The following is a 12,500-nucleotide window of genomic DNA, read 5'->3' on the forward strand; positions in this document are numbered from 1 at the left end:
CACAACTCTCTAGATGTTTGAACGTGTGGCTCCGAAGAGGAGCCGGATTGATGGTGATATTGGCTGAAGGGGAGGGAGGCCCTTTATTTACTTCTTCTCAGTCTTCTTGGGAAGGAGCACGGCCTGAATGTTGGGCAGCACGCCACCCTGTGCAATGGTGACTCCGGAGAGGAGCTTGTTAAGTTCCTCGTCGTTGCGGATGGCCAGCTGCAGGTGACGTGGGATGATGCGAGTCTTCTTGTTGTCACGGGCGGCATTGCCGGCAAGCTCAAGGACTTCAGCAGCCAGGTACTCCATAACTGCCGCAAGGTACACGGGGGCACCAGCACCCACGCGCTCGGCGTAGTTGCCTTTCCTTAGAAGGCGATGAATCCTGCCGACCGGGAACTGGAGTCCAGCACGACTGGAACGGGACTTTGACTTTCCCTTCACCTTTCCTCCCTTGCCGCGTCCAGACATGATAATGGATGTTGTGGTAGTAGTAGTAGTAGTAGTAGTTGTTGTTGTTGGTGATAAATGAGGAGCGCGAGTACTCTAACCTCGTCGGTAGCTCTGCGAGCAAGTAGTGAATTTTGGGAAAAACGGCTATATATACGCGAGATCAGATCGGCCCAGAGCGCGTCTGGACCAATCAGGACGCTCGCTGAGGTGGCGACTCCTGATCCTGAGTAGGCACGCTAATATATATACCACTTTTCAACTGAGAAAACGCACACAGAGACCACTCAGCCGCCGTGGAGTACAGACGTCTTGCACCGCACTCCTGTCGTCCGCCCAGCTGTTCTTGTCCGTAGGACAAGAACAATCCTCGGCCAGTCCTCTTGCTGTTCGCACTCGGCTGAGAGCATTGCTTTCAGCCAATCAGCGACCGGCCGCCCGCCCCACTTTCAGCCTTGTGCGGCTCACTAGGCAACTAGACCTCGTGGAGTGAAGACTACACACATCTCTTCCACTTGACTCAGTGCGTGACTGAGTGCGGGAGAGGCAGGGTTCATCTCTGCAGTGCTCAGGCTTCACTTGGGCACATCGCTGCGCCTCTGCGACCCTGATATCCAGGTTTCCTTCCTCCTCCACCAAGAAACACTCCACGACCCCCAGTGCTCCGGATTTATTCCTTCAGCGACCTGGACTCAAACTCCAGTGCACAGTGTTTGCTCTTCAGCGGTCTTTCGCTTCAGTGTTCCCCAGTGTACCAACAGTGTTCCCCAGTGTTGTGCTCCCTCCATAGAATGCCCCAGCATCCAGGACATTCCATACAGTGCGGGTGTATTGTTTTGCATGGATAAACTGTAGTGAAGTGTTTGCGAAGTGAGCGAGTGTCTGTGTAGTGAAGTGAAGTGTGCCCCCAGTGCAGTGTTCTCCCGAGTGTGCGTATGCAGGGTTAAGCTTCGACTCCGGTCAGGCGCTGGACGGGTGACCGCCCGCTCCCCCCAGTGCCTAGGATTAGCCCCAACAGTGTGTGTGTTAGTGCTGTGCAGCAAGACCTTGGTGAAGTATTAGTGTTGTGTGCCCAGTGCAGTGCTTCTTACGCAGCTCCGGCTGCGTTAGTGCACACCAAGTGTGCAGTGCTGTGCCCCGGCGTAAGGAATCCTCGCCACGGGGCATGGGTGACCAGCCCGTTTTTAGGCGGCTGCTGCGCAGGCTCTGACCGGCATCATGGGCCGAGTCAGAATAAAACACCCCAACCCCAGAGACATTGGGGTGCGCCGGCGCCTCCTCGCCCTCCTGGCCCCGACCATCAAGGTTACTAGGCTTATACCGGCCAGTGACGCTGTGGTGGTTCTCACACCCACAGACAAGGACGCCGATGCTATCTTCCAGGATGGCATGCCTGCTCGACTGTCTGGTGATGGATTCACCCCCCTGTTGCCCCCTGAGCTCCGAGCACAGCGCACGGTGATCTGCTCAGGACTGGACGAACTTATATATGAGCACACGGCGGAGGAAATCGCCGACGAAGTAGGAAGCCAGCATGATTGGGCCGCCGTGGAGGGTGTTTTCAAGTTCCCTCGCTCACCCACCATGAAGATAACCTTCACGCGTGCAGATATGGCCACGAAGGCTCTGACAGAAGGCTTGCACCTTTTTTGTATCCACGTGCCAGGGCACCAGTTGCGGCAGGAGACATACACACCTCTCCTGACCTGTAATAGGTGCAACGCCGTGGAAGAACACCACACCAGGAGCTGCCCCCACCCAGCGGATTACGTCCGGTGTTCTGAGTGCGGCAGCCGGGAACACACCTTCAGGAACTGTTCTGCCACAACAAAATCATGCCTCAACTGCGGAGGGGACCACAGCGCCAGAGCCATGCGGTGTCCCACCCGCAAGGAGGCCCTGAAGAAGAAGGAGGAGGCGATGCGCCAGGCTCGCACCAAGCCAGGCGTATCATTCGCTCAGACGACGTCTGCCTCGCTCCCGGCCACACCCCAACCCCCCAACCTTGGACCTATCGACCCCACCAAGTCGCTGACCGGATTGATGTGCTTGCTTCACGCACATCTTTCCAATGTGGCCTCTCCAGGGTGCTTCCAACAGACTCTCTCAGCGAGTCTTGCCGAGAATGGTCTGCCCAACGTGAAGCTTCCTCCACCGCCACCTCTTCAAGCTCCGGATGCCTTCGCCAGGGCTGTCTCCCTTGCGACCTCCCTGGCCGCTCCCACAGCACCTCCAGTCTCCACACCTTCCACCACCGCCCAAGGCGCCACAGAAGACTCCGCTTCCGCTGCCTCCTCAGCCTCAGAGGACTCTGAGGACGAGGACGACCAGCAAAACGACGTCGAGGTCATCAGGTTTGGCTTCATGGCCAAGACAGATAAGAGGAAGACCCCCAACACCCGGAGGGAGTTCAACCATGCTCTCCGTCATGGGGCACTGGTACTCTGCCACACTGGGCCTTCAGGAGCGGAGGAAGCGGTCTTAGACCACGTGAAGGAGAACCTAGACTCCCTCACGGACTGGACCATCTACTCCACCGAAGACCACGAACGCGCAAAGAAGGCTCCCCGGCAAATTGTGGCGGACTTACTCCCCGGTAGGCTGTCTGTAACACGCGAATAATGCCCCGTCTCCGAGTAATCCAGCACAATGTACTCCATTGGGACACACGTAAGTTTGACCTTACTAACACATATAGACAATTTGACCCTGACGTTGTTCTCATCAACAGCCACGGACTGCGCGACGAGACTAGACTTAAGATCCCTGGATTTAGGATATACCAACAGAACGTCAGTAACGAAATAAATGACGGAGTGGCAATTGCTATAAAGTCTCACACACGACACAAAGTCCATGGCGACTTTTTGTCGGAGACGTTAGCTATCGAAATTGAAACAATAGACGGACCCCTCCTTATTGCCACCAGCTACCTCCCTCCCCGCAGACCTTACCTTCCCCATCCTGACTTCCTCCGACTCCTCCGCAGACAGACACCTGTTTTCCTTGTCGGGGACTTGAACGCCCGACATCCCTATTTAGGATACACTACTTCCAACCAGGTAGGGAGAGACATAGTAGACTATCTTCGACGACAGACTGCACTCCATATCGGCCCTTTCTTTCCCACCTACTTTGATTTTCGGACTGCCTCAACTCCTGACATAGCTCTAACTAACAGGGTGAATTTTCTTCATTACTCCTTCACGCCTGGACCTCTGACGACTAGTGACCACATACCTACTATCCTCGATATTTCCACCTCCCCGCTCCTCATCCCTAGTGTCAGGAGGTATAACTATAAAAGAGTAAACTGGGACGCGTTTTCTGAGGACGACGCCCTACAGATGACAGACCTACCAGACGTGACCTACGGCACCCTGGAGGACATTGACGCAGCACTAGAGACATGGATGACCACAGTCAAGACCACTGCTGACAGACACATACCCCTGACCTCCCACAAAATTAGGTCCGCCCCAAGACCCTCCCGAACGACGCAGCTGCTGCGGATTCAATTCCAGGCGCTACGTGACAGAGCGAGCCAGAGAGGCTGGACTTACGATGAGTACAGGCAGTACAGACATGTTAAAGCTATACTGCACGACTCGCGACAAACAGAAGCTAGGACGCACTGGGGGAGGAAGTTGGCAAGCTTAGCTGCCAACCACCGTGATCCCAGGAAGTTTTGGAGAGAAATCAAGTGTCTCTCAGGTAGAACGACAGGACCAGACGCGTACCTAATAGACATTACAGGTGACAAGAAGTTCACGAACGAGGAAAAAGAACACCTTTTCACGTCCATTTGGGACCGTGTGTACAGAGAGGACTACGACGACGACTTTGACGACAATGACCATGTGCTGGATTACATGGCACATGCCGTGTACAGAACCTACCCGTTCGACTCTGCTGATCCTGCCCGTCTCACAGGTACCTCCCCACTGGACTGTTTTATTTCCGCTCAGGAGATGGCTGCCGCGATCAAATGTGGCAAGCCGACTAGCCCTGGCGGCAGCAAGATAAACAAGACTATACTCTCTTATCTTCCAGCTTCGGCGCTAGCCAGATTAAGGGCAATCTTCAATGCGGCGCTCTCAGCAGGATATTTCCCGGACGGATTCAAGCAGGCGGAGATGAGGATGATTCCTAAGGCCGGCAAGACTCCGACTCGTCCGGAGAACTACCGCCCCATCTCCCTGCTGGAGGTACCGGGGAAGCTGCTGGAGAGGGTTGTCTCCGCTCGGCTGCGCACCTATCTGGAGACGGGAAACCATCTACACCCAGCGCAGTATGGTTTCCGGAGCGGCAGGGGCACTGTCCATGCCATCGCTCTGGCAACCGAGACCATCGCCATACACCAGGCCAATAGGTACCGCTGTAACTTGGTGCTGCGGGACGTGAGTAAGGCGTTTGACCGTGTCTGGCACCTTGGGCTGAAGTACAAGCTCCTTCACCTGGGGCTGCCTGCACCGGTTGAGCGCCTTCTCTGTGACTTCCTGGACGACAGGACGGCGAGGGTGAGGGTAGGGGGCCACCTCGGTCCAGCTTTTCCCCTCGCCACAGGAGTTCCGCAGGGCAGTGTGCTGTCGCCCACCCTGTACAGCATTTATACCAGCGATTGTCCAGCCTCAGAGGCTGGTATCAATTTACTGTATGCTGACGATGTCTCCCAGATTATTTTCCACCCAGGTCGCTCCAGCTTGATGACGAACGCCCGCACTGCCAGAGAGATCGCCCGCATCAATGCCTTCGAGAGGGAGTGGAGGATCAGGACAAACCTGGCCAAGTTTAAGGTCGTCCCCCTCGCCACAAAGACCCCCGCCCCACTGCTAGTGGATGGGGATGAGGTTGAGTTTAGCCCCAGGGGCACCCTCCTGGGGCTCTCCATATCCACAACTGGGTACACTTCACACGTGTCCCAGAGAGTGGCAAAAGCGAAGTCGGCCCTCACCAGGCTGTACCGCTTCAGGGATCTGACCACTGGTCTCAAGCTCCACCTAATAAAGGCTTTGATTTTGCCCATTCTAACTTATCCACCTATTCCCTTGCATGCTCTCTCTAAAACAGCCATCAGCAAGCTTCAGCGGGTCCAGAACAACGCCCTGAGGTTCGCCTTCGGCACCAGATGGGACGACTTTGTCACCTCGGCTGCTCTTCACGAAGCCGCATCCCTCCCAGCCCTGAACGTCCGCCTTCACGATATGGCCGCCAGGGTTTGGGAACAGATGGATGCCGAGGAATGGGATCAGTTCCAGGCGCTGAGGACACAGCACGACGAGGCTCTACCCCGGGAACACGCCGGGTTCCCCAGGAGTCTTCGCCGAGTGCAAGACCCGCCTCCCGAACCCCGATACAGGTGAATGTTATATTTCCGTAACTCATTCCCCTATTAAATTCACAATCTACCTGTATCACTACTAGAAATTAGTCACTCTCCCCCCAAGCACTCTTTTACTGCTAGATAATTTGTCCGCAGATCACGCCATTATCATCACCGACTGCTGACTGAGAGAGAGCGAGCATCTGTCCTTCTCCTTCTGAGAGTAGAGGTACCGTGACGACAGTGGTGGACTGCAGCTAGCCACTAAGAGATCTGCCAGGCCTGATGACGCCCCCGGCGACACCGACGGCATACCCAGTGGTGGTTCCAGCATCGCGAACTTCCCCTCGCCCCCCCGCGCCCCGAGTCGCCGAGGGACCGGCCGACGTCCTGGCGAGGGGTAATCGTCCTCCGGGGTAGCCTGCTCAGCCCCCGGCAGCGGGACCGAGTTCGGGAAACGCACAGCTGAGGGGTTGGCTGGGGCTGACGGCGCCGCAGGCGTCGCCGAAGGCCTCCCCTTTGAACTCCCCCCCGAACCACCGACAGCGACTCCTAGAACCTCCGACATCGACCCGCGCCCAAGACACCTGCCCACCACCCTCTCCCCCGTCGCAGGACTCCCGAAATAATCGAGTGTATCGTTACAGTGCACAGTGAACATCCACGCGTGTTCTGTGACTCTCATGTTTATTTTGTACGTGATATTGTGACGATTTTTGCTCCCTCGTGTCTTATTTCTTCTTAAGCATTATGTACTCCTTAACGTTTCTACTGTGTCCCTCTGCATTTGACTCTCATGTTTATTTTGTACAAGCTATTGTGACAATTTTTGCTCCCTCGTGTCTTATTTCTTCTTAAGCATTATGTACTCCTTAACGGTTCTACTGTGTCCCTCTGCATTCTTTTTTCCTCCTCTCGATGTTTCCTCCCTTCTACCTTCGTCCCCCTAACTTCACCTCTCTTAAGCTAGTGCATCTCTCTTACCATCCTCTTCTTGCACCGCCTTCTCCAAACAATCTACTTTATGTGTGTCTTCTAGTTGCCCTTTACGACTCACCTGCTAACTCAGGTTTCCACCAAGAACTCATGTTCTGTAAATATTTTATGTCATTGCAACGTACTTGTAAATGTTATGTAAATATTATATGTAACCCTCCCCCACTCTATTCTATCTCACAGCAGTGCGGGTGGTTTTCCTCCGGGGACTCCGGTTTCCACCCTACAAATCGCTCTTGTACTGCCCTGTGACACTCATTACTTTACAGTAGCAAGCCTGACCGCCCGGCAACTTTTTTTCTCCCACTGTACTTCTATTTCTCCTCACTTTTTCTTCCCTGTGTACCAGTCTTGGTACACACACTGCCCCTTCTTGTAACACCCCCCTTTTTCTAAATAAAAACTTGAAACTTGAAACTTGAAAACGCACACTCGTTCTCACAGCAGTACGGCGACACTATGCCTCCCAAAGCATCAGGAAAGGCTGCCAAGAAAGCTGGCAAGGCACAGAAGGCCATTGCCAAGGGCGACAAGAAGAAGAAGCGCAGGAGGAAGGAGAGCTACTCCATCTACATCTACAAGGTGCTCAAGCAAGTCCACCCAGACACTGGCGTGTCCTCCAAGGCCATGTCAATCATGAACTCGTTCGTGAATGACATTTTCGAGCGCATCGCTGCCGAGGCATCCCGCCTGGCACACTATAACAAGCGCTCCACCATCACCAGCCGGGAAATCCAGACCGCTGTCCGTCTTCTTCTGCCTGGTGAACTGGCAAAACACGCTGTTTCTGAAGGCACCAAGGCTGTTACCAAGTATACCTCCTCCAAGTAAACAGGCGGCCAGTATACTGCTGCCAGTATAAAATAATACCCGGCTCCATTGGAGCCACACTTGAAAAGGAAAAAAGATACGATATAGACAAATGCATTATTATTATAATTATTGTTATTATTATTAATATTATTATTATTATTATTTTTATTATTATTATTATTATTATTATTATTATTATTATTATTATTATCATTATTAATAATATTAATATTGTTGTTTTTATTATGATTATTATTATAATAATTATTGTATCATTATTATTATTATTATTATTATTATTATTATTATGCTTATTATTATCGTGATTATTATTCTGTGGAGATAAAGAAAAGATAAAAAAAAAATAGAGATAAAGAAAGATAAAAATTCTCCCAAGTGAAAGAGATATGGCCATGGAAGAGGGAATAATAATAATAATATAAAAAAAAAAAAAGGGGGGAAGGATATTGAGTTGAAAGTCGATACCTGATACTGAAAGATGGAAAATAAATATTTTCTTCCACAAAACCAAACAGATTGTCTATGAAAATTCTTTAATGAAAGAGATGTTTGGCCCTAAAAAGGGCCTAGATATTGCTGTTATGAAGATCATTCGTGGATGACTTCTTAGGCACGCTCGCCACGGATGCGACGAGCCAGTTGGATGTCCTTTGGCATGATAGTCACGCGCTTGGCATGGATGGCGCACAGGTTGGTATCCTCAAACAGACCCACGAGGTAAGCCTCGGAAGCTTCCTGGAGAGCCATGACAGCAGAGGACTGGAAGCGGAGGTCAGTCTTGAAATCCTGAGCAATTTCACGCACCAGGCGCTGGAAAGGCAGTTTCCTGATAAGCAGCTCAGTGCTCTTCTGATAACGGCGGATCTCACGGAGAGCAACGGTTCCAGGCCTGTAACGGTGGGGTTTCTTGACACCTCCAGTGGCTGGAGCAGACTTGCGAGCTGCCTTTGTAGCAAGCTGCTTGCGGGGCGCCTTGCCACCAGTGGACTTGCGAGCCGTTTGCTTGGTACGTGCCATAGTTGTGGTAACAACAACTCACAACGAACACTCAGCTGAGTCTGCCCGCGCTTCCCACAAAATCCCTTTATATATGAATCGGGTGGGCCCGACGACTCCAACCCTGCCTTGTGATTGGTCAGAAACGTCCAGTGAGGCTCATCGCCCACGCAGTCACCGCATGAAAGATGTGATCATTATTGTTAGTCTAATTCATTTTGTTCTTATTCTTATTCTTATTCTTATTCTTTCTTCCCTCATTCATAACAAATCTTGGAAAATATACAGCAGAACTGACATGTCATTTAAAATTCTAAGACAATTAGCAAGAAAGTTGTGATATTCTTATTTTTTTCATTCTTTTTATTCTATTTTTTTCTTATTCTTGTCATAATTAATATTGTTATCTTTATTATTTTCATTTTTTTTTATTATTCTTCCTTATCTTATTCTTATTTATCCTACTTTTAGAGAGATGAGGCTTGTGCGGTCACCCATCCAAGTTCTGCCCGGACCCCCTGCTTAACCTTGCTGATCCCGCCGTCAGCTGATTGGTCAAGAGCGGAGAACAAGGTGTTGGGAGGGCTTATTTCTCTTATTCTTATTCTTTCCTGTATTGTTGTTGCATTGTTGTGCTGAAAATGTTGGAAAATATGCACTAAAATTAACCCTTCATTCATAATTCTACGACAATTAGCAAGAGAGATATATTATTACTTTTTTCCCTTATTTTTGTTCTTTTTATTCTTAATCTTCTTTTTTTTATTATAGTTGTTATTGTTATTTTATTATTTTCGTTTTTCGTTCATTCTCCTCATTCTTATTGCTATTTTTTTCTATTCTCAGAGAGATGAGGCTTTTGTGGTCACCCATCCAAGTTCTTCCCGGACCCCCTGCTTAACTGCGCTGATCCCGCCGTTAGCTAATTGGCCAAGACCGGAGAACTAGGTGTTGGGAGGCCTTCTTTCTATTATTCTTATTCTTTCTTCCCCCATTCATATCGTTGTATTGGAAATGTTGGAAAATATACAAAAGAATTCACCCTTCTATGACAATTAGGAAGAAAGACATGGGATGCTTTCTTTCTTTTTTTTTATATTCCTTTATTGTAATTTTTCTTATTCTTGTTATAATAATTCTTACTGTTATCTTTATTACTTAAAATTTTCGTTCATTCTCCCTATTCTTATTCTTATTTTTTTTATTTATTTATTTTTTTTCAGACAGATGAGGCTTGTGTAGTCACCCATCCAAGTATTGCCCGAAACCCCTGCGTAATCTCGACGATTTCATTTGACAATACCTATTTACTTATTTATTTATTATTATATTTATTAAAAAAAAAAAAGAAGAAAAGAAGATGAAGAATAAGGTATGTAATCGAAATACTCTCTCTATACTGTAGCAATAGTTTAGCTGGATGTACTTGTATTGTGTCAAAAATACTTGCAATATCTGCAATTGTAACCTGCAGTGTCGGCATAATGCATAATTAAGCAATGAAAAGAAAAATTAATAAAAGAATAAATGAAAAAAAGAAAGAAAAAAAGATACAATTAACAATTAAATATATTAGCTACCCCTCTACGTTTCTTTATCACTGCAGAAAAATGGAAACATTTTAACGTAGACTTGTCAAAATTCAACTGAAATTAAGGGTTAAATAAGGATTGTCACCCCTTCCCCAGAGGATATTCATTGTCTTTTAATATATATATATATATATATATATATATATATATATATATATATATATATATATATATATATATATATATATATATATATATATATATATATATATATATATATATATATATATTCTTTTTATTTAAAGTCTTATTTAGAGAGAGAGAGAGAGAGAGAGAGAGGTAACGTCCTTGAGGATAGCAGCTCGTCTACGCTCCGCTCAGTGATCAGCGTTAGAATGTAATTCCTCATTTCTTTAAAAAAAAAAAAAAAAAAAAAAAAAACAGAAACTTTATTTAGGGGGCTTGCTGGAAACAAACTACAATGGAGGAAAGAACAATATGTCTGCTATATGACCCACCCAGTTAAATTTTCAAGAAGCAAACGCAAGTTGGAAAATACGAGGAAGATAAATTTTCATTTATATACGTTTTATGGTAATTTCTGCCACGCCTTCCTCTATTCATCAAACGTCACTGACACTTATTCCCTTTATTTTTTACTTTACAGAATCTTTTGTAGGGCAAGACTCTAGAGGATATGTGCTTTCATAAATTCTATAATGCTTTGCTTATCATAGAGACATAAAAAAAAAAAATAATAATAATAAAAATAAATAAATTAATTAATTTAAAAAATCAAAATAAATAGATATATAAATTAATTAATCAATCAAATAAATTTCTATGCTTCACCTTTATAGCATTCGTATGAATGTCAAAACAAAACAAAAAATATAAATATAAATAATAATATGAAAAAAAAAAATTACTAAATATATGAAAAATAGCATTACTACTACTACTACTACTACTACTACTACTGCTACTACTACTACTATTTTTTTTTTTTTTTTATGTAGGAAGGACACTGGCCAAGGGCAACAAAAATGTAATAAAAAAAATGCCCACTGAAATGCCAGTCCCATACAGGGGTCAAAGCAGTGGTCAAAAAATGATGAATAAGTGTCTTGAAACCTCCCTCTTGAAGGAATTCAAGTCATAGGAAGGTGGAAATACGGAAGCAGGCAGGGAGTTCCAGAGTTTACCAGAGAAAGGGATGAATGATTGAGAATACTAGTTAACTCTTGCGTTAGAGAAGTGGACAGAATAGAGGTGAGAGAAAGAAGAAAGTCTTGTGCAGCGAGGCCACGGAAGGAGGGGAGGCATGCAGTTAGCAAGATCAGAAGAGCAGTTAGCATGAAAATAGCGGTAGAAGACAGCTAGATATGCAACATTGCGGCGGTGAGAGAGAAGCTGAAGACAGTCAGTTAGAGGAGAGGAGTTGATGAGACGAAAAGCTTTTGATTCCACCCTGTCTAGAAAAGCAGTATGAGTGGAACCCCCCTCAGACATGTGAAGCATACTCCATACATGGACGGATAAGGCCCTTGTACAGAGTTAGCAGCTGGGGGGGTGAGAAAAACTGGCGGAGACGTCTCAGAACACCTAACTTCATAAAAGCTGTTTTAGCTAGAGATGAGATGTGAAGTTTCCAGTTCAGATTATAAGTAAAGGACAGACCGAGGATGTTCAATGTAGAAGAGGGGGACAGTTGAGTGTCATTGAAGAAGAGGGGATAGTTGTCTGGAAGGTTGTGTCGAGTTGATAGATGGAGGAATTGATTTTTTGAGGCATTGAACAATATCAAGTTTGTTCTGCCCCAATGAGAAATTTTAGAAAGATCAGAAGTCAGGCGTTCTGTGGCTTCCCTGCGTGATATGTTTACCTCCTGAAGGGTTGGACGTCTATGAAAAGACGTGGAAAAGTGCAGGGTGGTATCTTCAGCGTAGGAGTGGATAGGACAAGAAGTTTGGTTTAGAAGATCATTAATGAATAATAAGAAGAGAGTGGGTGACAGGACAGAACCCTGAGGAACACCACTGTTAATTGATTTAGGAGAAGAACAGTGACCGTCTACCACAGCAGCAATAGAACGGTCAAAAAGGAAACTTGAGATGAAGTAAACAGAGAGAAGGATAGAAACCGTAGGAGGGTAGTTTGGAAATCAAAGCTTTGTGCCAGACTCTATCAAAAGCTTTTGATAATTATGTCCAAGGCAACAGCAAAAGTTTCACCAAAATCTCTAAAAGAGGATGACCAAGACTCAGTAAGGAAAGCCAGAAGATCACCAGTAGAGCGGCCTTGACGGAACCCATACTGGCGATCAGATAGAAGGTTGTGGAGTGATAGATGTTTAAGAATCTTCCTGTTGAAGATAGATT

This window comes from Scylla paramamosain, unplaced genomic scaffold (genome assembly GCF_035594125.1).
Source record: "Scylla paramamosain isolate STU-SP2022 unplaced genomic scaffold, ASM3559412v1 Contig68, whole genome shotgun sequence".
NCBI classification, from domain to species: Eukaryota; Metazoa; Arthropoda; class Malacostraca; order Decapoda; family Portunidae; genus Scylla; species Scylla paramamosain.